Genomic DNA, 24,664 nt, shown 5'->3' on the forward strand with positions numbered 1-24,664 from the left:
ATAGATCATTCAGGCAGAGAATTAATAGTGAAACAGCAGATTTCATTAATACTGTGTATCAAATGCACTTAACAGACATATAGAGAGCACCCTTTCTGAGGACAGCAGAATACATTGTTCTGAAGTGCAAACGAAACATTTTTTAGGATACTCATGTTAGGTCAAAGAAGAAAGTCTTAACAAATTCAAGATGACTGAATTAATATCAAGTATTTTCTCTGAGCAAGTGGCATGAAGCTAGAAATCAAAAACAATAGGAAAACTGGAAATTTCAGAAATATGTGTATATTAAACAACATTCTCCTGAGCAACCAAAAGATTAAAGAAGAAATTAAGGAGGAATTTTAAAAGCAATTTGAGAAAAACACAAATGGAAACACAACATATGAGAACTTTTGGGATGCAGCAAAATAAGTTCCAAGAGGGCAGTTCACACTAATAAACACCTCCATCCAAAAGCACAAAATTTCTCAAATGATCAACCTAACACCACGGCTTAAGAACTAGAAAGATAGCAAACTGAGCCCAGTTGAATAGAAGAATGGATAAAATTAGAGCAGGAATAAATGAAATAGAGAAAACAATGGAAACTAAGCCAAACTAAGAGTTGATTATTGAAAAGATAAATAAAATTGACAAACTTTTAGCTAGACCCACCAAAGAAAATAGAGGATCCCTAAATCAGCACAGTTATACATGAAAAAAAAAAAAAAAGACTTTACAATTGATACCATAGAAATATAAAGTATCACAAGAGGTTACTCTGAACAACTGTCCATCAACACACTGGACAACCTAGAAAAAAATGGAAACGTTCTTAGAAATATACAATCTACCAAGACTAAATCAGGAAGAAATAGGAAGTCTGAACGGATGAATTACAAGTAAGGAGATTGAATCAGTAATCAGAAATCTCCCAAAAAACAGAATCCCAGGACCAGATTTCATCATAGATGAATTTTAGAAATATTTAAATAAGAATTAGTGCCAATCCTTTGAAAACTCTTCCATAAAATTTTAAGAGGAAGAAATACTCTCGAATCCATTTTACAAGGCCAGCATTATACTGATACTAAAGCCAGAAAAGGGCACTGCCAGAAAAAAAAAAAAAAAGCTACAAACAATATCCCTGACGTTGTACATGAAAAAAGTCTCAGTAACTTACTGGCAAACCAAATTCAGAAGGACATTAAAAAAGTCATTCACCATGATCTAGTTGGATTTATCTCTGGGATACAGAGATGCTTCAACAAACATAAATTAATAATGTGATATATCACATTAACAAAATAAAAGATAGAAATCATATCATCACCTCAATAACAGAAAAAATAACTTGATAAAGTTTAACATTTGTTCATGATAAAAATTCTTAATAAAATAGGTATACAAGGAATGTACTTCAACATAATAAAGACAATATATAATGCTGCCATAGCTAGGATCATACTAACAGTGAAAGATTGAAAGCTTTGCTGTAAGATCAGGAACAAGATAAGGTGGCCCATTTCAGAAGTGCTTATCACTCCTATTCAATATAGTATTGAAAGTGTCTGCCAGAGCAATTAGGCAAGAAACAGAAATGAAAGCCTTTAGAATTGGAAAGGAAGTAAAATTATATCTATTTTCAGGTGACATAATTATATACATATATCTGGAAAAGCTATAATTCAAAAAAATACATGCACCCCTATGTTCACAGCAGCACTATTTATGATAGCCAAGACATGGAAACAGCAGATGGATGTATAAAGATGATGTGGTACATATATACAATGAAATACTAGCCATAAAGAGGAGAAAATCCTGCCATTTTCAGCTACTTTGCCATTTAAGCAAAGTGAGTAAAAAACTGAAAGATACTATATGATATTGTTTATATGTGGAATCTAAAATATAACACTTACCTATGAAATAGAATCAGAGACATAGAGAACAGACTTGTGGTTGCCAAGAGAAGAGGTGTGAGGGAGGGTTGGATTGAAAGTTTGGGACTAGCAGATGCAAACTATTATGCATGGAATGGATAAACAAGAATCTACTGTATAGCACAGGGAGCTACATTCAATATCCTGTAATAAACCATAATGGAAAATAATATGAAAAAGAAAAAAAAAGCACACATATATAGATATATACTTCAATTAAAAAAAAACACCCAAACCAAACCCTAAATAATCTGATTTTAAAAACTGACAAAAGATCTGAATAGACATTTTTCCAAAGAGGGTGTATGAATGGCTAGCATAAAAAGATGCTCACCATCACTAGTCAGTTCAGTTCAGTTCAGTTGCTCAGTCGTGTCCGACTCTTTGCGACCCCATGAATTGCAGCACTCCAGGCCTCCCTGTCCATCACCAACTCCCGGAGTTCACTCAGACTCACATCCATCGAGTCAGTGATGCCATCCAGCCATCTCATCCTCTGTCGTCCCCTTCTTCTCCTGCCCCCAATCCCTCCAAGCATCAGAGTCTTTTCCAATGAGTCAACTCTTCGCATGAGTTGGCCAAAGTACTGGAGTTTCAGATTTAGCATCATTCCTTCCAAAGAAATCCCAGGGCTGATCTCCTTCAGAATGGACTAGTTGGATCTCCTTGCAGTCCAAGGGACTCTCAAGAGTCTTCTCCAACACCACGGTTCAAAAGCATTAATTCTTCAGTGCTCAGCCTTCTTCACAGTCCAACTCTCACATCCATACATGACCACAGGAAAAACCATAGCCTTGACTAGACAGACCTTTGTTGGCAAAGTAATGTCTCTGCTTTTGGATATGCTATCTAGGTTGGTCATAACTTTCCTTCCAAGGAGTAAGCGTCTTTTAATTTCATGGCTGCAATCACCATCTGCAGTGATTTTGGAGCCCAAAAAAATAAAGTCTGACACTGTTTCCACTGTCTCCCCATCTATTTCCCATGAAGTGATGGGACCGGATGCCATAATCATCGTTTTCTGAATGTTGAACTTTAAGCCAACTTTTTCAGCCTCCTCTTTCACTTTCATCAAGAGGCTTTTTAGTTCCTCTTCACTGTCTGCCATAAGGGTGGTGTCATCTGCATATCTGAGGTTATTGATATTTCTCCTGGCAATCTTGATTCCAGCTTGTGTTTCTTCCAGTCCAGCGTTTCTCATGATGTACTCTGCATAGAAGTTAAATAAGCAGGGTGACAATATACAACCTTGATGTACTCCTTTTCCTATTTGGAACCAGTCTGTTTTTCCACCATCGCTAATAGAGAAATGTAAATAAAATTCACAGTGATATATCATCTCACACCTGATAGAATGGCTAGCACTAAAAGGACAATAGATAAATGCTGGTGAGGATGTGGAGAAAAGGGAAGACTTATCCACTGGTGGTGAGATTGTACAGCTATTAAGGGAAACATTATGCTGCTGCAGCTAAGTTGCTTCAGTCATGTCTGACACTGTGCGACCCCATAGATGTCAGCCCACCAGGCTCCTCCATCCCTGGGATTCTCCAGAGGTTCCTAAAAACCATTAAAAATTGAACTATTATGTGATCCAGCAGTTTTACTTCTGGGTATATATCTTAAAGAAACAAAATCACTTTGTCAAAGAGGTATCTGCACCTCCATGGGCACTGCAGCATTATTTACAATAGCCAGAAAACAGAAAACATCTAGGTATTCATTGACAGATGACTAGATCAAGAAGATGTGGTATATATATCACAGTGTCATATTATGTTGCCAAAAAAAGGAAATCCTGCCATTTTCAATGCCATGAATGGACCTTGCGGGCATTATGCTAAGTGAAATAAGTCAAAGACAAATATTATATGATCTCATTTATATGTGGAATCTAAAAACAAATACAAAAAAAAAAAAAAAGGAGAGATCAGATTTGTGATTACCAGAGACAGCAGTAGAGGAAGGAGAATTAGATGAAGGTGGTTAAAAGTTGCAGATGTCCAGTACTATGATAAATAAATACAAGGGACATAGTGTAGGACATGATGACAGTAGTCAACACTCCTGTGTGGTATACATGAAAGTTAAGAAAGTAAATCCTAATAGTTATCACATAGCAAAATATTTCTTTTTCTTTTCTGTATCTATATGAGATGGTTGATGTTAAATTTTCTGTGGCAATTTCACAATATATGTAAGTCAGATCATTGCTATAGGTCTTAAACAATACTGTATGTCAATTATATCTCAATTAAACCAAGAAAATATCTAAATTCTTGCAATAGCTAAATGAATTAGTATGTACTAGTATGGAAGAAATTTTCTAAGTTGCTAATGAGAAAAGAAAATAACCTGGCAGAGAATAGTGTCTTTGTAAATGCAGTACAATTTCTTGGAAATACAAACAAGAACCTATTAACAGTAGTTGCTTCTGTGGAGGTGACTTGCAGAGACATGTTAGTTTCACTGTGTGTCATTTTTATCCTGTTTATACTCTTTACCACATGCATTTGTTATTTTACTTTTAAAATAAAACTAATATGGGAAACTGTGCTTTAGAATGAAAAATAAATGTTGTCCAAAGAGCAAGTAAGTAAAAGCTGGCAAGGAATATAATTCCCTTTCATAACCAGTCCCATCATACCTTATCCCCAGGAATGGATGCCTGAGGCTTGTTTGAGCCAAACCATTATAAACCTATGCCCCAAATGGCTACAGCAAGGAAAAGTCAATTTAGCAGGCCAAGGTCCCATGAGTATTAAGACCTACACTGTCAAGAAGAGAACTGAAACCCTAGCCACAGTGGGTACTTCAGAACTCCATCATGTAGCAATATCTTCACATGTGGCTAGAAAAAAAAATGTGACCCAAAATAATTATTTTCAATATTAGCTGCCATTGCATCTATGAATTCTGGCTTCACAGAAGCTGTGGAATAGAAGATTTAGTAAAAGTGAATCACGTTTGTCATGACCTCCAGTTGCTCAATCTGTGAAGATAATTACTTTTATCACTATCCTTTTGATAGCTCTAGCCTATCTTTTAACTAACAGACTAGCTTTAGGGATTCTTGCTCTCTCAGTGCAGCACCAAATTTTAATGCATAGTACAATTACATACTGCAAAGGTCCATCTAGTCAAAACTATGATTTTTTTCCAGTAGTCATGTATGGATGTGAGAGTTGGACTATAAAGAAAGCTGAGCACTGAAGATGCTTTTGAACTATGGTGTTGGAGAAGACTCTTGAAAGTCCCTTGGACTGCAAGGAGATCCAACCAGTCAATCCTAAAGGAAATCAGTCCTGAATATTCATTGGAAGGACTGATGTTGAAGCTGAAACTCCAATACTTTGGCCACCTGATGCGAAGAACTGACTCACTGGAAAAGACCCTGATGCTGGGAAAGATTGAAGGAGGGAGGAGACGGGGACGACAGAGGATGAGATGGTTGGATGGTATCATCGACTTGATGGACATGAGTTTGTGTAAGCTCTGAGAGTTGGTGATGAACAGGGAAGTCTAGCATGCTGCAGCCCATGGGGTCACAAAGAGTCAGACACAACTGAGTGACTGAACTGAACTGAACAAGTATTGGAGCTCCACATTTAAAACTGTCTAAGTCAACTTGATCTACCTGCATCTTACTTAATCTCTGCTTGTTATTTGGAATATGATTTCATGGTAGATACTGACCTGCTCTAGACTTTTCAATTTAACTCTAATACACTGGTGTAAGTATATAACACTAATTTATTCTGCCATCCATAGCTTGAACTCAACACCTGGACTGTATCACTGGTAGTGAACCATTGGTTCTTAGTTTCCTTCTCTAATAGCCCCAGGACTATTGATGGGCTTAGAAATGGCACTAATGACTCGCCTCAAATTATCATTATTTTTTATAAAGATGCAGACCTCTAACATTAATTCTTTGTTTAGCTCTTTCTCTCCTGAAAATCTGGAGAAATGGAAATCTAATCTCCAGTAACAACAGAATTACTATAGAGACAATGGTTGTATTTCTGGTATCTATGTTACTAGCAAAATTGAAAAATCTATTCATTACAATTAGTAGGAGTGAGCAAAATCTGGATCTCAGTTTCATTTTTCAGGAGGAAGCCAGAGATTATAGATTTTCCTTGGTTTTGGCAATACTCATAGGTGAATCAGCATAAAATGTACCTCATGTCTCTAAGATCAATTATAAAAACCTGTGTGCAAGAAGTATCCAGAGTTCAACCTTAGGGCTTCATTGCTCAGTTCAAACAATTTCGCAGGACAGTGTCTGCTAGAAAAGTGCAAGAGCTTCTTGCCTTTCCTGATGAAGTGAAGTGAGGTGAAAGTCACTTAATTGTGTCCGACTCTTTGCGACCCCATGGACTATGCAGTCCATGGAATTCTCTAGGCCAATATACTGGAGTGGGTAGCCTTTCCCTTCTCCAGGGGATTTTTCTAGCCCAGGGATCAAACCCAGGTCTCCTGCATTGCAGGCAGATTCTTTACCAGCTGAACCACAGAGGGTGGGGGAAGCCTTTCCTGATAAACTGGCACATATGAGTCAGGAGGACAGGTACTGGTATCTTGCAAAGTGAAAGTGAAAGTCACTCAGTTGTTTCTGACTCTTTGCAACCCCATAGACTATATAGTCCATGGAATTCTCCAGGCCAGAATATTAGAGTGGCTAGCCTTTTTCTCCTTCAGAGGATCTTCTGAAGGAAGAATCAAACTGGGGAGACCAGATTCTTTACCAACTGAGCTATCAGGGAAGCCCAGTATGTTGCAAGGTCCCAGATAAATTCTTAAAGGAATATGCAAAAGCAGTAATAATAGGGAGCGTTCAGTACCAGTTACTCTTATCTCTACAATGACAATACTGAAAACTTGATAAAGGACTGTCAGGGCTCCTCTGGACACTCACTCCAGTGAGGATGAACATACCTTTAATCTAGAAGGGGTCCTTACCCCACCTATCATTTTTAATCCTGATCTCTTCAAGAAAATTGGAGATATCAAGGGAACATTTCATGCAAGGATGGGCATGATAAGGACTTAATAGAGCAGAAGAGATTAAGAAGAGGTGGCAAGAATATACAGAACAACTATACAAAAAAGGTCTTAATGACCCAGATAACTGCAGTGGTGTGGTCACTAACCTAGAGCCACACACACAGGTGTGTGAAGTCAAGTGGGCCTTAGGAAACATTACTACCGGCAAAGCTAGTGGAGGTGATGGAATTCCAGCTGATCTATTTAAAATCCTAAAAGATGATGCTGTTAAAGTGTTGCACTCAGTATGTCAGCAAATTTGGAAAACTCAGCAGTGGCCACAGGACAGGAAAAGATCAGTTTTCATTTCAATCCTAAAGAAGGGCAATGGCAAAGAATTTTCAAACTATTGTACAAGAGTGCTCATTTCACATGCGAGCAAGGTTATGCTCAAAATCTTTTAAGCTAGGCTTCAGCAGTATGTGAATCAAGAATTCCAGATGTACAAGCTGGGTGTCGAAGAGGCAGAGGAACCAGAGATCTAATTGCCAAATTCATTGGGTCATGGAAAAAGCGAGGGAATTCCTGAAGAACATCTACTTCTGCTTCATTGAATATGCTAAAACCTTTTACTGTGTGGATCACAATAAACTATGGAAAATTCTTTAAGAGATGGGAATACCAGACCCCCCTACCTGTCTCCTGAGAAACCTGATTGCAGATCCTAAAGCAACAGTTAAAGCTGGACATGGAACGACTGACTGATTCAAAATTGGGAAAGGAGTGTGACAAGGTCGTATATTGTCACCCAGCTATTAAACTTCTCTGCAGACTACATCATGCGAAATGCTAGGTTGGATGAATCACAAGCTGGAATCGAGATTGCCAAGAGAAATAACAACCTCAGATATGCAGATGATATCATTCTAATGGCAGAAAGCAAAGAGGAACTAAAGAGACTCTTGTTGAAGTTGAAAGAAGAGAGTGAAAAAGCTGGCTTAAAACCCAACTTAAAAAACTACAATCATAGCATCTGGTCCCATCATTTCATGACAAATTGAAGGAGAAAAAGTGGAAGCAAGCAGTGACATGTTTTATTTTCTTGGGCTCCAAAATCACTGTGGTTTCTGACTGCAGTCATGAAATTAAAAGAAGCTTGCTTCTTGGAAGCAAAGGTATGACAAATCTCGATAGTATATTAAAGAGCAGAGACATCACTCTGCTGGTAAACGTCTGTATAGTCAAAGTTATGGTCTTTCCAGTAGTCATGTATGGACTTGAGTTGGATCATAAGACTGAAAACTGAATTGATGCTTTCAAATTGTGGTGCTGGAGAAGACTTTTGGACAGCAAGGAGATCAAACCAGTCAATCCTAAAGGAAATCAACACTGAATATTCACTGGAAGGACTATTGCTGAAACTGAAGGTCCAATATTTTGGCCACCTTATGTGAAAAGCTGACTCATTGGAATAGACTCTGATGCTGAGAAAGATTGAAGGCAAAAGGAGAAGAGGGTGGCAGCAGAAGAGATGGTTAGATGGCATCACTGACTCAATGAACATGAATTTGAGCAAACTCCAGTAGAGAGTGGAGGACAGGAACCTGGCATGCTATAATCTGTGAGGCTACAGAGTCAGACATGACTTAGTGACTGAATAACAGCAACAACAAAATGTGTCCTGTGGAACTGTAGCTAAACTTTAGATCTTCAATTTGGTTAGAAATTCCACTAATTTATTACCACAGAGCTTGATAGGATATTCTAAAATAATCTATCATAGATGCCTAAGGAAGGCAGCTTGGTTGATTTGAAAGGGCAGCCCCCTGCCTAAACTCCAGCTCCATTGAGAGTTGAAGCTCTATCTCAGTCTCAGAATCATGAAGTTTATGGTCAGTTGGAATATCTCCTTACCCTGAAACAGGATGGCAAACTTGGTACCTGTTTATCTCACCTGGGTATTTGTCATTAGAAAGTGATGGGCACCTCAACATTCATGCCCCAGTGAGAACCGGAATGACCCTCTGAATTGTATCTTCTACTTGTCCTGCTTCAAGTTGTGCTGGGTGGAACAAGAACTAGGAAGAAAGCTGATATGGCTGATGTGGCTGATTGAGCTATTGTTCAGTCTATCATTTCTTTGAAAGTCAGCCTTTAAAGCTGAGGAAAACCCCCTCACCTTTGCTATCACCTACTTGATATTGTGTTTGTCTGGATCTGGTGGCTTGAGAGAAAAGGACTAAGTTTCCCTCCCACCCTGACTTTTAAAGTCCTAAGAGGTTTCCTGCACCACTGGAGTGATTCATCACCTTGTGTCAGAATCTGAGTATGTGTGAAATACACATAGTCCACATGTAATATGTGATCTACAGGAAGTTCTTCAAGTGACTGAGAAGAAGGAAAGCTTGATCATCTCACACATTCTTCTTTCTACATACTCACAGAGGGGTTCTATGAAATTTCACTCACCCCAGGACACCAGGGATAGACCAAGGTATCATCAGAGCAGGAGACCAAATTTTGCTGAGGCTTCAGGAGATTTATTGGCCATTCAATTGCCTCCACCTCTGGAGAAGATGTATCCAGAGTAAGGAGCCAATATGACTTTAAGGCACTGGTTTCTGGGTTAACTCCAGTCTTTCCCCCCTCATCTTACAAAGCTCTTTTCAGGAGACCCAGATATTTGTTATATTATATTCAGAAAACAGGTACCCCATCTGTACTCTAACCAACAAGAAATGGTATCAAAATTGGAGGTCAGAGCGTTTTGTGTAGTATTCGAAAATACTACATTTTCTGAAAAATCTTCATTGAGAATTCAGTTGTTATCTCCTTTCCCCAATATTCAGGCAATTAGATATTAGTATGTGTTCATATACTTGTACAGAATATGTTATAATTACCAAGGTCTCTGAAGCAAGACAAATCAGCTGTTTGTTAGATGAATCACTTGGCAAGAGTTTTGGATTCTCTTCTTTTAGTTTTTGCAACTGTTAGAGAATTAGATATCTGCTATGTTATAAAAAGTAAATGTCTATAGAGCCTACCATAGGACTTGGTATATGGAGTTTGTTCAATAATGTAATGTTGAATTAAACTCTAAAAAGAGAGAATGTGCTAAGTAGGCTATATTGAATTAAGCTGATGCTTTCCTGTCACCTGGGATTATGCAGGCCTCTGGGGAAAGCAGGACGGTTAGAAAATCTAGAATGTCTGCCAGTATTAGTTTTGCTGTTACTATCAGAATCCCAAGTTCAATCATAATCTGGAGAGCTTTAGATCCCCCGCAGGTTGTGGCTTATCTTTTCAGCTCACTTTTATGAAATGCCTCCAGAACAGACCAAAGTATACATGTATATGTGTGGCTGAGTCCCTTGACCCTTCACCTGAAATTATCACAACATTGTTAATTGGCTATACCCCAATATAAAATGTTTTTAGTGTTAAAAAAATAAAAATAAAATAAAGAATAGACCAAAGATATGTTGCCTAAGAGGTTATCCTTGTAGCCATAGATATACACTGGCCAATAGAAAGACAATTGAACTTGGGTTAAATAACATCCTCTATCAACCAATGGATTTCTCATTAGTTTGAAGCATTAAGGGCTTCATCCATAAATAGATCTGATCTTATTCAGGGGATCTCATAAAGAAAAAAGCATTCATCTAAGATTCTAAGGTCCCTTCTAAAACACTGTCTTCTGTCAGTTTCTCCCTTTCAGTGGCCCTTTCCATCCAGTTATTTACTTCAGTAAAATTTTAAGGCTGTATCACATGGATACAATAGCACAACCATGGAAGGCATCTGTTGACTGTGGTTAGTTTAGCCAACTGGATAGTATAATCCTGTTCAGATAAAAGAGGATATAGGATCCACTGTGCTATAGTCCATTTTCAGTAGACATGGAGATGCACAAAGTGATCCCTCTTCCAAAGAAAACTTTCTGCCAGCTACTGGAAACGTGGGGGTCCCAGAAAGCCTCCAGTAATCAGCTTCTTTAGGTTCTGTATTAACTGCTGAGACCCAATTCACCCAAGCTCACACCCTTCCTGGGAAAGCCTATGTCTGGAGACTGAATGGGGCATAGTCATTTGGGAACAATGATGGACACTGCTGATAGGCGATACTTTCTTGAGAGCTCAATCACCAGGGAGGTTGAGCCTCTGTTGTACCTGCATTGCAATAAACATTTTCCTCCTCCCAATCCTGTTTCTAATCTTTCTTTCATAGATGTCAACCCCTAATAAACACTGCATACCCTAAACTTCATCTTAAATTTACTTCTGGAGAATCTAATTGGTGAACCCATTAATTCTAAATTCTTTTACCTGTCCTCAGGGCCAATGTGGCTTTATATCCTCCATCTTTTCATAATCATTGTTTTAACCTCTCATAGTGTTTCCTGTTAGAAAATCTCTGATTTAGAATTTACCAATTATGAGCAAAGTTAACAATATTATCTTTTGGAGAAATGTCTATTTAGTTCTTTGGCCCATTTTTTGATTGGGTCATTTATTTTTCTGGAGTTGAGCTGTAGGAGTTGCTTGTATATTTTTGAGATTAGTTGTTTGTCAGTTGCTTCATTTGCTATTATTTTCTCCCATTCTGAAGGCTGTCTTTTCACCTTGCTTATAGTTTCCTTTGTTGTGCAGAAGCTTTTAAGTTTAATTAGGTCCCATTTGTTTATTTTTGCTTTTATTTCCAATATTCTGGGAGGTGGGTCATAGAGGATCCTGCTGTGATGTATGTTGGAGAGTGTTTTGCCTATGTTCTCCTCTAGGAGTTTTATAGTTTCTGGTCTTACATTGAGATCTTTAATCCATTTTGAGTTTATTTTTGTGTATGGTGTTAGAAAGTGGTCTAGTTTCATTCTTTTACAAGTGGTTGACCAGTTTTCCTAGCACCACTTGTCAAAGAGATTGTCTTTAATCCATTGTATATTCTTGCCTCCTTTGTCAAAGATAAGGTGTCCATATGTGCATGGATTAATCTCCGGGCTTTCTATTTTGTTCCATTGATCTATATTTCTGTCTTTGTGCCAGTACCATACTGTCTTGATGACTGTGGCTTTGTAATAGAGCCTGAAGTCAGGCAGGTTGATTCCTCCAGTTCCATTCTTCTTTCTCAAGATAGCTTTGGCTATTCGAGGTTTTTTCCATATAAATTGTGAAATTATTTGTTCTAGCTCTGTGAAGAATACCATTGGTAGCTTGATAGGGATTGCATTGAATCTATAAATTGCTTTGGGTAGTATATTCATTTTCACTATATTGATTCTAACACATGAAAAGATGCTCAACATCACTCATTATCAGAGAAATGCAAATCAAAACCACTATGAGGTACCATTTCACGCCAGTCAGAATGGCTGCGATCCAAAAGTCTACAAGTAATAAATGCTGGAGAGGATGTGGAGAAAAGGGAACCTTCTTACACTGTTGGTGGGAATGCAAACTAGTACAGCCACTATGGAGAACAGTGTGGAGATTCCTTAAAAAACTGGAAATAGAATTGCCTTATGATCCAGCAATCCCACTGCTGGGCATACACACTGAGGAAACCAGAAGGGAAAGAGACACGTTCATCACACCACTGTTTATAATAGCCAGGACATGGAAGCAACCTAGATGTCCATCAGCAGATGAATGGATAAGAAAGCTATGGTACATATACACAATGGAGTATTACTCAGCCATTAAAAAGAATACATTTGAATCAGTTCTAATGAGGTGGATGAAACTGGAACCTATTATACAGAGTGAAGTAAGCCAGAAAGAAAAATACCAATATAGTATACTAACGCATATATATGGAATTTAGAAAGATGGTAATGATAACCCTGTATACGAGACAGCAAAAGAGACACTGATGTATAGAACAGTCTTTTGGACTCTGTGGGAGAGGGAGAGGGTGGTATGATTTGGGAGAATAGCATTGAAATATGTATAATATCATATATGAAACGAGTCGCCAGTCCAGATTCGATGCACTATACTGGATGCTTGGGGCTGGTGCACTGGGATGACCCAGAGGGATGGTATGGGGAGGGAGGAGGGAGGAGGGTTCAAGATGGGGAACACATGTATGCCTGTGGCGGATTCATTTTGATATATGGCAGAACCAATACAATATTGTTAAGTTTAAAGCTAAAATAAAATAAAAAAAAATAACATCTTTTGATGATAAGCTTTAGCTTCCTCTTTGATTAAATGGAAATGCCACCCTACAGTGAGTTGTTGAAATAATTAAAAGCAGACAAATAAAATAATATATATAGTGTGGTATGTGGCAAAGAGATGTTATTAGTCACCATTAGATTTAATGTAGATCCAGTGGTCTGAGGTACCCTGAAGTGAAGTGAAGTGAAAGTCATTCAGTCATGTCCAGCTCTTTACAATCCCATGGACTATATGGTCCATGGAATTTGCCAGGCAAGAATACTGGAGTGGGTGGCAGGTGGATTCTTTACCAGCTAAGCCACAAGGGAAGCCCAAAATTTGAAGCTTTCAGGCTCCTCTGTCCATAGAGTTTCCCAAGCCAGAATACTGGAGTGGGTATTCTCTTCTCCACGGCTCTTCCCAACCCAGGGACTGAACCCAGGGTTACCACATTGCAGGTGGATTCTTTACTGTCTGAGCCAAAAGTTGCATATACCTAATTTGGATGAGTTTATCATAAAACCTCTCTAAGCCCTAGAGGTCTAGGAAATCCAAAATATGGTGCCATGTGATATTAAAAAGGCATCTTTAAATTAACTAGTCTGTTCACTATTTTATGATAACCACGGATCAGATATAAAAGGAAAAATCTCTTATTGCAAGATAATCGGAGGTAATTTATGCATTTAGTGCCAGTGTAATTAAAATTTTCACATTAAAGAAAAACTTTTGCAGTCCAATTAACATACAGCTCCTCCCTTTCCAACTAAATCAGTTTCTTCTACTGTAAACAGACTTAACTTTCTTAATATATCATTTCCTCTGCTACCATCATAGCTACTGATCAGTGGCCAAGACGTGACATGGAAAGAGCTCCAAGATGAGTTTTAGCAAGCTGAGGAGAAGCATAAGACCATATATGGAAGCACTCCTGAGGTGAACTGGCTTGGTTATTAACATAAAAGATTTTCTATTTGATTTACTTGGAGTTAACACAGAGCTTTGAGATTGTATTCAGGACAAACTGAACTATATGGAATTTTATGGCCTCCTCCTGCTGTTTCCTTCTTCAAGGCTATTCATACTCTTCCATCAGACCTGACTTGGTAAGTTCCCAACACATAGTATAATTAACTATAGAACAAATCACATTAGGTCTTAATGTGCTGCCAAGACTAGTTGGAGTCATATAGAATTAGAGATGTAGCTCCCAAGGTATATTCCAACAATTCATATTAAATAATTTCAGACTATGGTGCATCAGCCAAGAAAAATATCCTTAGCCCTAGTTCAGTTCAGTTCAGTCACTCAGTCATGTCCGACTCTTTGTGATGCCATGAACTGCAGCACGCCAGGCCTCCCTGTCTATCACCAACTCCCAGAGTTCACTCAGACTCACATCCATCAAATCAGTGATGCCATCCAGCCATCTCATCCTCTGTCGTCCCCTTCTCCCCCTGCCCCCAATCCCTTCCAGCATCAGAGACTTTTCCAATGAGTCAACTCTTTGCATGAGGTGGCCAAAGTACTGGAGTTTCAGCTTCAGCATCATTCCTTCCAAAGAAATCCCAGGGCTGATCTTCAGAATGGACTGGTTGGATCTCCTTGCAGTCCAAGGGACTCTCAAGAGTCTTCTCCAACACCACAGTTCAAAAGCATGAATTCTTCGGTGCTCAGCTTCTTCACAGTCCAACTTTCATATCCATACCTGACCACAGGAAAAACCATAGCCTTGACTAGATGGACCTCTGTTGGCAAAGTAATGTCTCTGCTTTTAAATATGCTATCTAGGTTGGTCATAATTTTTCTTCCAAGGAGTAAGCGTCTTTTAATTTCATGGCTGCAGTCACCATCTGCAGTGATTTTGGAGCCCCCCAAAATAAAGTCTGACACTGTTTCCATTGTGGAATTCCAATAGATGGGAAAACAGTGGAAACAATGTCAGACTTATTTTTTAGCCCTAGTAGAAATGAGTTTTTGATTTTAAAATATCAAGCAGAAGGTCAAAATTGTCTGACAGGATTTGTTTGCCTTTACAACTAAATACAGTCAGTCTTTACCTTCTCAGAATTACCATTTCTATAAGGACACTAAAGTAGCCCGAAGGAAAAAAAAAATTGAGAAGTGTTATAAGGTAGTAAAAATGAATGAATGATAGACATATGTGAAAATACACAAATTAGTCTTAAACAATGTCAGGTGAAATAAAAGTGCTAGACAACTCTACACTGTGACAATTTTTTAAATTATCAATGAAATGTTTTCATATATAATGGCACCTTATCCTGGGGAAGCTAGATTTCTATAGCCATGTTAATGACTCTATTTCATCCCATCAAAGTCATCTATTAGGGAATTCCAAAATCTTAGCATCATGGAAATATGTATTATATTTCAGTGTGATTAATAGGACTTCTTTAGCAGCTGCTTGAAGTTTGTCTAAAGCAGGGATATGCCTCAACCGAATGGAGAATTTTCATTTACCTTCAGTTCCAGTAAAAGGCCTCCTCAGAAAGAAGGGAAAGCCTGGGTCTCAACCCCACTGCCCAAAATGATATATTTTCACATGATCTCGTGTAAGGAAGAAATTTGAGCATTGCTTGACTCTCTGGCATGTCTGCCACCAGAAAGTACTTCAGAAGGTAATAAAAGTCAGAGCTGTGCACATTCTCTCACTCTCCACAGTCACATTTGATTGAAGGTGTATTGATTCCTTTAAGTAATTCATGTTGAATCTCATCTGAATAGCTGATCCTTGGTAGTAGTAATGTTAGTTGCTCAGTCGTGTCCAGCTCTTTGTGACCCCATGGACAGTAGCCTACCAGGCTCCTCTGTCCATGGGATTCTCCAGGCAAGAATACTGGAGTGGGTTGCCATTCCCTCCTCCAGGGCATCTTCCCGAACTGGGGATCGAACCGGGGTCCCCTGCATTGCAGGCATATTCTTTACCATCTGAGCTATAAGGAAGCCCCTTGGTAGTATATATGAACCCAAAAAACAATAGCCAATTGGTTAAAAGATTAACTAATACTAATCCATTGGCTTGTCAAATTTAACACTTGCTGGACTCAATACTGATAGAAGCTAACCAATTTCATGACTATGGGGTTCCCTGGTAGTTCAGTGGTAAAGAATCTGCCTGTAATGCAGGAAGCACAGGAGATATGAGTTCAGTCCCTAGGTCAGGAAGATTCCCTAGAAGAAGGCATGGCAGCCCACTCCAGTCAGTATTCCCTAGAGAATCTCATGGACAGAGGAGCCTGATGGACTAAAGCTCGTTGGATTGCAAATAGTTGGACATGACTGAAGCGACTTAGCATGCATGTAATATGATGATTATTTTATCTCATGTTATTTTTTAAAATTAAAAAAAGGTAATTTGATTTTTTGGCTATGCGACATGTGGGAATCTTAGTTCCCTGACCAAGAAGCTAACCCGTGCCCTCTGCATTGGAAGTGTGGAGTCTTAACCATTGGATCACCAGGGAAGCCCTCCATCTTATTTTCTTTTTTAGATTTGTTGTTGTTGTTACTGTGTACTACTTTTAAAGCCTTCATTGAATTTTGTTTCAATATTGTTTCTGTTTTATGTTTTTTGTTTGTTTGTTTGTTTTTTTACCATAAGGCATGTGGGATCTTACCTCCCTGACCAGGGATTGAACCTGCATCCCCTGCAATGGGAGGTGAAGTCTTAAACAGTGGATTACCAGGGCAGTCCCTCTCAGTAATCTTCAGAAGCATAGAAACTAGGTACTATTACCTTCATTTGGAAGAAGAGGCAATTGAGCCATGAAGACTAACTTAAGCTATATAATCTTGTGCAAACCATGAAGCTAGAATTTCAACTCTGATTCCAGAACTCATTTCTTTTTAACTTTTTATTTTCTATTGGAGTACAGTTGATTAACGATATTGATAGTTTCAGGTGTACAGCAAAGTTATTCAGTTATACATTTTCCCATTTAGGTTGTTACATAACATTGAGCAGAGTTCCCTGTGCTATATATAGTAGGTCCTTATTGGTCATCCATTTGAAATACAGCAGTGCGTGCACGTCCACCCAAACTCTCTATCCCTTTTCCTACCCTTACCTCCTGGTCACCATAGAACTCTTATTCTTGACCACCATACCCTACTGCTTCCAAAGGTTAGCCAATGATCATGACAGTGATCCTGACAGCCATGTGAGTTTTTTTTCTTTTTTCTTTTTTTTTATATTTTCTTTTATTTTTTAACTTTACAATATTGTATTGGTTTTGCCATATATCAACATGAATCTGCCACAGGTATACACATGTTCCCCATCCTGAACCCTCCTCCCTCCTCTCTCCCCGTACCATCCCTCTGGGTCGTCCCAGTGCACCAGCCCCAAGCAACCAGTATTGTGCATTGAACCTGGAACAGCCATGTGAGTTTTAATAAAAGCTCCTGGTTGTTTTATTACTAAAAGAGCTGCAAAAAGCTCTAGGTTCTGATATACTTTCCTACTGGATATCTCCCTAGACAGAAGGGGGGAATTCTACATTGAGTGACTTTGAGAGTTAGAACCCCTGCTTCTAGGAGAACAGTTTGTCTTCCTTCCCATGAGGGGATTTACATTCCTTAATACCCTCTCATCCTCCTCTTTAGAGCCTGCTACCTGCTTCACATGGCTCCAAACAAGTGGCAAAGGAACTCTTCACAAAGAGAATAAGATATTCCACAGCAGCCTAAGGATAAATACAAAACCTTGGCTGTGGTACTTGTTTTGAGGGAAAACCTCCAGAGAAAGGCCTAGTTCCTATCTTTATGGTGGACCCAGCAATATCCACCTGAGGGGAATATTGATTACAGTCCCAGAAATATATCTGATCAACCTTCATTCTTTCCCCTCATTCCAGTGTCTTCTGCCGTTTGTGTGGCAGCCCACGAAGGTTTATCATTCACCACCAGAGCACATGGGACAGACCCTCCTAAGTTCCTGGTACCCTGATAGCAATAAAAGCAGCATGGCGAATGAAAAGGCAGCATTCCTGTGTGCATGCTGTAACACTTTGCTCTCCCCAGGTGACTCAAATGTTAGCTGTCTACCTGGAATAAACCATTTAGGCAGGCTTGTAGAAAATATGAAAAAGGGTAATAGAACCTGGTATTATCTTACCTTTAGCTTAAACTTATGTTAAGATACTCAAATGAAACTTTTAGTACTGTTATTTCTGACACAAAAGGTAAAAATGGTAAAAAGGCTTTAAAAAGAAAAAAAATTACTTCACATAATGGTAGGTAGCACAATCTGGGTTTCCTTGGCAAATAATGAGAGAATGGTGGTCCTGGTGCTGAGTGGCATTGAGAGCTTACGTAAGAGAATCTTGCAAGTCAAAACAAAGGGCTTTCTACCAGAGTGCCACGCAGTTTCCAACTTTTCCCACCCAGGTAAATAAAGTTCTTTTACACTGCAGTATTGATGATGTCTCTTTGAGAAACTTCAAATAGATTTCTTGGATCGTGCTTTCTTCACAATGTAGAGCTTTGTTCAGAAAATGTGCCTGTAGCTTACCTTTTGTCATATTTGTCAGATACTTCTCGCTATTTTGGTTTCTATGTCAAGCTTGAGGTTACAAATATTATGGGCACTCTTTCTTAGAGTATACCACCTCCTTCACTTGACCCTAAACCAGCAAGCAAAGGAGATCTTTAGGAAGAATACAAGGTATTTTCCAGTCTATATCCTGTGTTTCTATACTGGTCTATATAAACTGTGCATGTAGACTTGAATAATAGCTCATATTACTCAAATTGTATCATGGATTCTTGGCATGGCTTGTGGGATCTTAGTTCCCCTAATCAGGGATTGAACGTGGGCCCTGGACAGTGAAAGTGTGGAGTCCTAACCACTGGACTACCAGGGAATTCCCACAAATTGTATCATTGTTAATAGAGGCTTATGGGCACTACTTTCTTTGACAATGTGTCAGATGAGTGTTTATTTTTCAGGTACCCTTTAGATATTCTAGAGCTTATATCTTCATGTTCAATACTCTCAGAGTCCCTCCCAGAGACTTCCTTCTCCCAGAGGCAGGGTTTGACCTTCACTCCTGATGTTTATTTGGTTAACATCTCCTTAACTGTGAATAGTGATTAAGGAGGTTGCAATGTAAAGACAGTGAATCAATCATCTTCATCTTTGACCGTATCTATTAGCCCTAAGAATGAGCCTCAGTCAAGACCTGTGTACAAGCACAGAAAATAAGCACAGAATCAGTCACCAAGAGAAAAAGAAACTGTCCATATGGTCAGAGATTTAAACCCTGACTGAAAAACAGAACTAATGAAGTCATGCTCTCCACTCAGATTGGAATAGGTTAAATGGAACTTCATACACGGGCAAGTGGCATAGACATATTGCAGTAAAAATTCTGAACACTGAGACCTAAAGCCAGAGGTGTTCCAGAAGTCCTGAGTAAACCCTATCATGAACATTTTGTTCCTCACTCTGATCAGTTTGTTACAGTGATGTGAGGGCAGAAGTCTCAACAAACATCTGTACATAAAAGGTCCCAAGTTTCACATGTGCCTGCTAATCAACACCACTTGTCAGATGGTTCAGGAAATAGGCTATTTCAATGCAGACTATCATTTACAGAGGCACAGAAGTCAACAATATATTTCCCTATAAATGTCTCTTGTGGAAAACTGGCAATTCTGGCCTTGGAACAGGGAGACGATGGGATCTTGCCGGAATTATTCTCAGCAGGCAGAATGGCCTATTTGCTTTGTTTTCTGAATGGCCCCAGAGAGGATCCTAATTGGGAGGCCATGCACTGATTTGTTCCAGTTTCTCATTTATTTCTCTGGCATTGTTTTTATATAAGTTTATTCCACAGAAGCTGCTCCTCTCACACATCAGCCAAGATTAGATAATCATGTTGGGCCAAAGGCAAAAAAGTAGTCAGTTATACTAAAACTGCCTCAAAGTAATTTAGAAGTTTATATCAGATTATGTTAAGAAAGTTAAAAACAGTCTCAGGCCTCCCAGATTGTTCCATTAAGCTATATAATACCCTTTACTAAGAAGCCAACCACAGTGCTTCTGAGGCATTACTGAACTGAGACGCCCTCATTGAAAATTTAATGTGCACACTTGTAGATGATCCCTCCTCCTCATAAGGTGCACATATAGCTACTTGCAAGCTGCTAGGGGAGTAAGAGAGGTGTCAGAGGCACCACCCCTCTGCTCCTTCTCTATAGGATCAAGAACTTATTTCCGGGGAAGTTGCATAAGGATACTTATAGTTCATTTCTAGAACACTCATAGGTCCATATTTTAACCTTGCTTTTCTACCCTTTGTACATATGGCATAGAGAAGCCATTTACAATGCTGGTTTGTTTTGTCTCTTTCCCTGTCCATGATGCAAGCCTGCTCCAGATCTACAAACTGATGCTCATGGGTCACATATCAAATGATGTTCATCTACTAACTAAATGAATATTTTCAGGAGGTGGGGCGGAAACAAGGAAATCACTTGGAGAGAGAGTTATGAAGACTTTCTAAGTAAAACTGACAGCCCATCCAGTCTCCTGGTGGAGCAATACATTTTGGAAGCCAGACCCTTTTAGAGATGATTATCGCAGAAAGTCCTTTATGTCAAGGAAATAAGACCTAGGCACCAAAAAGGAAGTTTCTCATAATATATACCAGACAAATTCAGTTTGTCTAATCTAGGGTGGTATTCCAGGGAAACTGACTGACTTGCCTCTCAGTCTCCATCATTTCAGATGCTGAGGAGAGAGGGAAACATTAGGATATTTCATATACATGGAATCATGCAATATATGACTTTTTGTGTCTAACTTCTTTCATTTAGCATAATGTTTTTCAAGTTCATGTTGTAGCATGTTCAGCACTTCATCCCCTTTTATGACTAGCACTCCGTTGTATGAATATACATCACAGTGTTTATCCCATTACTAGTTGATGGCTATTTAGGTTGGGCTATTGTAAATAATGCTCCTCAGAAGAAAAGTTATGACCAACCGAGACAGCTTATTAAAAAGCAGAGACATTACTTTGCCAGCAAAGGTCTGTCTAGTCTAGGCTATGGTTTTTCCAGTAGTCATGTAAGGATGTGAGAGTTGGACTATAAAAAAAGCTAAGCACCAAAGAACTGATGCTTTTGAACTGTGGTGTTGGATAAGACTCTTGAGAGTCCCTTGGACTGCAAGAAGATCCAACCAGTCAATCCTAAAGGAAATCAGTCCTGAATATTCATTGGAAAGACTGATGCTGAAGCTGAAACTCCAATACTTTGGCCACCTGATATGAAGAATTGACTCATGTGAATAGACCCTGATGCTGGGAAAGATTGAAGGCAGGAAGAGAATGGGATGACAGAGGACGAGATTGTTGGATGGCATTACTGACTCAGTGGACATGAGTTTGAGTAAACTCCAGGAGGTGGTGATGGACAGGGAATCCTGGCATGCTGCAGTACATGGGGTCACAAAGAATTGGACACAACTGAGTGACTGAACTGAACTGATTGTAAATAATGCTTCTATGAACACTTGTATATTAGTATTGGCTAGAATATATGTTCAGAGAAGGCAATGGCACCCCACTCCAGTACTCTTGCCTAGAAAATCCCATGGATGGAGGAGCCTGGTAGGCTGCAGTCCATGGAGTCGCTAAGAGTCGGACACAACTGAGTGACTCCCTTTCACTTTTCACTTTCATGCATTGGAGAAGGAAATGGCAACCCACTCCAGTGTTCTTGCCTGGAGAATCCCAGGGATGGGGGAGTCTGGTGGGCTGCCATCTATGGGGTCACACAGAGTTGGACATGACTGAAGCGACTTAGCAGCAGCAGCAGCAGAATACATGTTTGTCTGTATTTGAGTATGTATCTAGGAGCAGAATCATTGAATCATGGGGTAAGTTTATATTTAACTTTGGAAGAAAAGTGCCAAAGTTTTTAACAGTGGCTTTACTATCTCCTGGCATTTAATATTTTACATTTGCATTGGCTGTGTATAAGATTTTCAATTTCTTTATATATTAAAACCACTTGGATTTTTCTTTCTTTTCTTTTTTATTAATAGCCATCCTAGGAGGTGTAAAGTAATGTGCATGTATCCTATGGTGGCTTGATTTATATTTCCCAAGTGACTAACAGTGTGGACTATCTTTTCATGTGTTTGTCAGCCATTTGTATATCTTCTTTGGAGAAATGTTTGTTGAATTTCTTTATCTATTTTTAATTGAGTAGTTTGTCTTGGGCCCTAGGAAGCATTACTACAAACGAAGCTAGTGGAAGTGATGGAACTACAGCTGATCTATTTAAAATCCTAAAAGATGATGCTATTAAAGTACTGTGTTTAATATACCAGCAAATTTGGAAAATTCAGCAGTGGCCACGGGACTAGAAAAGGTCAGATTTCATTCCAATCCCAAAGAAAGACAATACTAAAGAATGTTCAAACTACCACACAATTGTGCTCTTCACAAGCTAGCAAGGTTATGCTCAAAATGCTTCAAGTGAGACTTAAGCAATATGTGAACCAAGAACTTCCACATGTACAAGATGGGTTTAGAAAAGACAGAACCACCAGAGATCAAATTGCCAACATTCACTCATGGAGTAAATCATGGAGAAAGCAAGGGGATTTCAGAAACAAACATCTATTTCTGCTTCATTGAATACGCTAAAGCCTTTGTGTGGATCACAACAAACTGTGGAAAATTCTTAAAGAGATGGGAGTAGCAGACCACCTTACCTGTCTCCTGAGAAACCTATATGCAGGTCAAGAAGCAACTGGTAGAACCAGACATGAAATGATAGACTGACTCAAAATTGAGAAAGGAATATGACAAGACTGTATATTGTCACCCTGCTTATTTAACTTCTATGCAGAGTACATCATGGGAAATGCTGGGCGGGATGAATCACAAGCAGAAATCAAGACTGAGAGAAATATCAACAACCTCAGATATGCAGATGATAGCACCATAACTGCAGAAAGCAAAGAGGAACTAAAGAATCTTTTGTTGAAGATGAAAGGGGAGAGTGAAAAAGCTGGCTTGAAACTCAACATTAAACAAACTAAGATCATGGCATCTGTTCCCATCACCTCATGACAAATAAATGGGGAAAAAGGGGAAGCAGTGAAAAATTTTGTTTACTTGGGCTCCCAAATCACTGTGGAATATAACTGTAATCATGAAATTAAAAGATGCTTGCTTCTTGGAAGGAAGGTTATGACTAACATAAACAGCATATTAAAAAACAGAGACATCACTTTGCTGACATAGGTCTGTATAGTCGAAACCATGATTTTTCCAGTTTAGTTCAGTTTTAGACAGTTTTAAATGTGGACCTCCAATACTTGTTCAGTTCAGTTCAGTCACTCAGTTGTGTCCGACTCTGCAACCCCATGGACTGCAACACGCCAGGCTTCCCTGTTCATCACCAACTCTTGGAGCTTACTCAAACTCATGTCTATCAAGTCGGGGATACCATCCAACCATCTCACCCTCTGTCGTCCCTGTCTCCTCCCACCTTCAATCTTTCCCAGAATCAGGTCTTTTCCAATGAGTCAGTTGTTCACATCAGGTGGCCAAAGTATTGGAGTTTCAGCTTCAGCATCAGTCTTTCCAATGAATATTCAGGACTGATTTCATTTAGGATTGACTGGTTGGATTTCCTTGCAGTCCAAGGGACTCTCAGGAGTCTTCTCCAACACCACAGTTCAAAAGCATCAGTTCTTTAGTGCTCAGTTTTCTTTATGGGCCAACTCTCACATCCATACATGACTACTGGAAAAACCATAGCTTTGACTAGATGGACCTTTGTTGGCAAAGTAATGTCTCTGCTTTTTAAATAAGCTGTCTAGGTTGGTCATAGCTCTTCTTCCAAGGAGCAAGCATCTTTTAGTTTCATGGCTGCAGTCACCATCTGCAGTGATTTTGGAGCTCCCAAAAAATAAAGTCTCTCACTGTTTCCATTGTTTCCCCATCTATTTGCCAAGAGGGGATCATGGAAGAGGTCAGTTTTCATTCCAATCCCAAAGAAAGGCAATACCAAAGAATGCTCAATCTACTGCACAATTGCACTCATCTCACATGCTAGCAACATAATGCTAAAAATTCTCCAACCCATGCTTCAACAGTATGTGAACCATGAACTTCCAGATGTTCAAGCTGGATTTAGAAAAGGCAGCGGAACCAGATAGTAAATTGCCAACATCTGTTGGATCATCAAAAAAGCAAGAAAGTTCCAGAAAAAACATCTACTTCTGTTTTATTGATTACACCAAAGCCTTTGACTGTGTAGATCGCAACAAACTATGGAAAATTCTTCGAGATGAGAATACGAGCCCACCTGACCTGCCTCCTGAAAAATCTGTGTGCTGGTCAAGAAGCAACAGTTAGAACTGGACATGGAACAACAGACTGTTTCTAAATCATGGAAGGAATACGTCAAGCCTCTATAATGTCACCCTGCTTATTCAACTTATATGCAGAGTACATCAGGTGAAATGCCAGGCTGGATGAAGCAGAAGCTGGAATCAAGATTGCTGGGAGAAATATCAATAACCTCAGACATGCA

General features: G+C 39.1%; 1 long non-coding RNA gene across 7 annotated transcripts in view; it reads right to left on the reverse strand.

The window, feature by feature from the left end:
- LOC147364379 (uncharacterized) overlaps positions 1 to 24,664 on the reverse strand; it is a 259,350-nt gene that overhangs the window by 90,557 nt on the left and 144,129 nt on the right. Inside the window, exon 3 of one of the 7 annotated variants that reach the window (XR_015134433.1) lies at positions 12,853 to 14,786. The exons of the other annotated variants lie outside the window; for them this stretch is intronic. This is a non-coding gene — a long non-coding RNA (uncharacterized LOC147364379). Of the gene's footprint in view, positions 1 to 12,852; positions 14,787 to 24,664 lie in introns of those variants that run through there. 7 annotated transcript variants of the gene reach the window in all.

This window comes from Bos grunniens, chromosome 10, assembly GCF_055505025.1.
Source record: "Bos grunniens cultivar Pamir isolate PY7600 chromosome 10, Bosgru_T2T1.0, whole genome shotgun sequence".
Taxonomy (NCBI): Eukaryota; Metazoa; Chordata; class Mammalia; order Artiodactyla; family Bovidae; genus Bos; species Bos grunniens.